Below are 4,228 nucleotides of genomic sequence, written 5' to 3'. Positions count from 1 at the left end.
CTGGGACTATAGGCACCTGCCACAATGCCTGGCTTTTTTTTTTTTTTTTTTGGAGTTGTCCTTGTTTAGCAGGCCCGGGCCAGGCTCAAACCCACAAGTCCCAGTGTATGGTATGTAGCTGGCGCTGTAACCACTGAGCTATGGATGTCAAGCCAAGATCTATAAATTTTTATCATAGGACCTTTGTTGTGCAAGTTCAACTGCCTACATGTCCCACTGTATATTTCACAGGCATCTCAAATGAATATGTTCAACATGGAACTTACATATTTTTATACCTTGCCCCGCAGACCTGCTCTTCTTCCTATAGTCACTAAGTCACTGGTGGCCCCACAAACATCCTTGTATATGGAGCCTGGTGAACTTGGGAATAAGCCTGGATTCCTCCCACCCCCTCACCTTCCACATCCATTCAGTCACCCCTACCCCGATTTACCTCTTGTTTTCTCTCCATTCCCACCACCACTTCCTTGATTCAGCCTACACATAACTAAACTAAGTAAATTCCAGGCTCTTCATGATCTGGCCACAGTCCCCTCTTCTTGACCTACCTCCAGCCCCCTCTGCTTTGATACTGCAGTGTTAATGTAAATTAAATTAAAAGTACTTATGTGATCATGTGCGACTTACAGCTCCACCCCCTCATCTTCCCCTCTCACCCTCCTCCCTTGTAGTACAGAAAAAACAGTTGTTTTCTGGGTCCAGGCCTGGAATCTCTCCATCCTGTCCCTTGCTCATCTAGCAAACTCCATACACCTTTGAAGTCTAGCACAGAGGTCACCTTCCTCAGAGACTCCCCAAGATAGAATTCAGTCACTCGCTCTTTCATGAAACCCTATACCTGGTGTTAATTTCCACTGTTACAGTGTATAATAATGTATGTGTTTACCTGCCTTTCTCCATTACAAGACCATTAACTCCCTGAAGACAGAATCCTGTCTTTCTCATACTGAATTGGACACTAACATATACTAGATACCCAGAAATTTTTTCTTGAGTGAACAAACAAAGTCCTTGCTTGGTCCCCTGACCCCATCTCCCTAAATTATAGAGATAATAAATACTAACTAATCATATGTCTGTGTGCCCAGACTCTGTATTATGCACTCTGTATATACATACTAACTTATTTTTGCCCACAACAATGCCAAGAAAAGGGTAATATATATATATATGTATATATATATATATATATTTTTTTTTTTTTTTAAGACAGAGTCTCAATCTGTTACCCTGGGTAGAGTGTAGAGTGCTAGGGCATAGTAGTTCACAGCAACTTCCAACTCTTGGGCTTAAGCGATCCTCTTGCTTCAGTTTTTCTATTTTTAGCAGGGACGAGGTGTCCTTTTTGCTCAGGCTGGTCTCGAACCTGTGAACTCAAGCAATTCATTGGTCTCGGCCTTCCAAATTGCTGGATTACAAGTGTGAGCCACTATGCCCTGACCTGCCAATAATTTTTTAAACAAATGGGCAAACTCTCCTACCGTAGAAGAAATTCATGAGGTACCCAGTTTATCTTCACTTTTAGGTTCTAGCTATCTCTCTTTAGACATTTTGGTTAATTTTCATCTACATTCCTGACTCATTCATTTCCCATCACCCAACAGCATTGGAGACACCAAAAAGGATATGATTGAGATAAAAAGGGTTCCTGCTCAAATAAAACTCACTGTCCAGTAGTGAGGGGCAGAAACATTTTTTTAAGAAAAAAGAAAGCATAAATTAGATGCTGCAGATAGTGACACAAGTGGTGACAAAACAAAGCAGGGTAATGAGATAGAGAGTCCAGGGAGGGAGTGTGTACAGAGGTCACCTCTATCTGGAGTGACCAGGGAAGGCCCCATGAAGGAGATGTTCTTTGAACCTCCTGAATGAGAGCAGGGAGCCAGCCGGGGGAAAGAGGCCCAGGCAGAGGGATAGCAAGTGCCAAGGCCCTGCTGCAGGGACAGTGTTCTCTGTATCAGGAATAGAAAGAAGTACTGTGAGCAGAGTCCCTTCAGGGGAGAGGCCATGAGGTAGAGTTGGAGAGGAATTGGTTTAAAGCACTCTGCTGATCAGCATTCCATTGATGCATGATTCCCATTTATTTTGTGAGGAATCTGCTTATTCTACATTTGGAAGGAGTGCTATGCACAGTTTAAAGATTAATTTCTTTTTGATATTTTAAAATTGAAAAACATTGAAACTGCAACTGATTTCCTTGGGGTAATCATCTGAGAACTTTTCCTGTGCCTCAATCGCTTCTTTGTCTATTAATTAAAGATAGCATAATTGATTTCTTTTCATTTGCACATGGGAATGGCTGTTGATACAAAATTACTGTGATTAGAACAAATTGTTAAAGGCTACCCTTTAATTTTGATAATTGCACAAGATGCGGTATTATACAAAGATGATGCAGAATTTACATCCACTGTTGTAAAGAGATAAATATTTTTTCTATCCTTTTTCCATCTAAAATTAATTTAGAGCCAGCAGCCCAATAGCAATGCCCTCACTTTGAAGTTTAAGTCATAGAGGGAATCCAGAGGAAGCAGTGAAGAAAGTCTAAAAGCCAAGGATGGAAGTGGGGTGTGTGTTTGCAGCCAGACATAAAAGATGAGCCGTCCCCATTGTTTAATATCCTAGCGGGGCCCAGAATAGGAGAAATTAGAGGGTATGTGTGGAATATAGTTCTGCTGGTGGAAATAGTGCACAGTTTATCCATTCACTCACTAAGTAAAATATTCTTTAACCCTGTACTATGTGCCAGGCACAGAGCCAAATGTGGGGATTCGCTGATGAGGTGAACTGGATGTGGTCCCCATAAGGAAATGACCTCTGCCTCCATCTCCTTCTATTAAGTGTATATGTCTTCTGTCAATGTTGAATGGTGGTACCCTGAGATAGCTGTTTTATTGAGACTGGTGTGAAGCCATAGCTTGTGGGTAGGGAGATAACAAAGTGTTTTCCAAAAGAAAGTTGACATTCTCAGAGTTAACCACCCATGGGAGTTGTTGAATCCTGAGTCAGTAAAGGGGTGTGTGGAAGGAACCCTTTAACTGGAAAGAGGGAATCCCTTTCTTCCCTTGATCCCATGAATGTGGCAGAGAGCTTGGCAGGGTGTCAACTCATGGGTACCCTATGGCCGCTGAGAAGCCTATTAAAGAGATTCTCTGTCCCTGAACCTTTAATTCAGTCTTGTTGATGGAGGGATCTGGTCTCCACTGGGCTGTGATAAACTAGAGGAAGGGTGTGTGTCTGGGCGTTGGCCAGGGCAGTCAAAGGGAAGCAATTCTCTTCCTCTGTGGTCAGCATGGGGGCTTACAGGGACCTTAGTGAGGTTCCCAGGAGCAGGTCAGGGTCCAAGATGGCAGATCCAGCTGAATTTCTCTATGTGGTTAATCTTCAGGTGGATATCACCGCTCACATAAGGAAGCCAGCAGGGCTCCTTACAGGGTATTTCACCTTGTTCTTTCACATCTCTGTGTTAAGTACATTAATTCTGTATTTAGTTTAGTTCATATTTAAAAGCTATAAAATATTTTTCCTTTGAACAGCAAACAGCAAGCCTAAGGCCTCCTTTGTTCTTGTAAGCCTGGCAGAAACAATATTCAAGTGGTATGTGATGTACAGTGATCTAAAGAGCCCTAAGTAAGCTGCCTTTGAATGTCAATTATTATGGAGAAGCAGGGAAGTCACAGACAAGAGCATCAACCTCAAGGGAACTGTCATTTTATTTTATTTTATTTCTGTCTAGAGACAGAGTCTCACTTTGTTGCCCTCCGTAGAGTGCCAGGCGTCACTGCTCACAGCAACCTCCATCCAGCTCCTGGGCTTAGGCAATTCTCTTGCCTCAGCCTCCCCACTAGCTGGGACCACAGGTGCCTGCCACAACACCCGGCTATTTTTGTTGCAATTTGGCCGGGGTCAGGTTCGAACCCTCCACCCTGGGTATATGGGACTGGCACCCTACTCATTGAGCCAGAGGCACTGCCCGGAACCGTCAAACTTTTCTTTTCCGGAACTGTCATTTGAAAGTAAAACTTTGGGGCTCAGCGCCTATAGCTCAACTGGCTAAGGTGCCAGCCACGTACACCTAAGGTGGTCCGTTCGAATCCCCAGCCCGGACCTGCCAAACAGGCTGCAACCAAAAAAATAGCCGGGCGTTGTGGCGGGCGCCTGTGGTCCCAGCTACTTGGGAGGCGGAGGCAGGAGACTCGCTTGAGCCCAGGAGTTGGAGGTTGCT

The sequence above is a fragment of the Otolemur garnettii genome, unplaced genomic scaffold, assembly GCF_000181295.1.
Source record: "Otolemur garnettii isolate 467f Iridium unplaced genomic scaffold, OtoGar3 scaffold00020, whole genome shotgun sequence".
NCBI classification, from domain to species: domain Eukaryota; kingdom Metazoa; phylum Chordata; class Mammalia; order Primates; family Galagidae; genus Otolemur; species Otolemur garnettii.
This window is presented reverse-complemented; position numbering follows the sequence as displayed.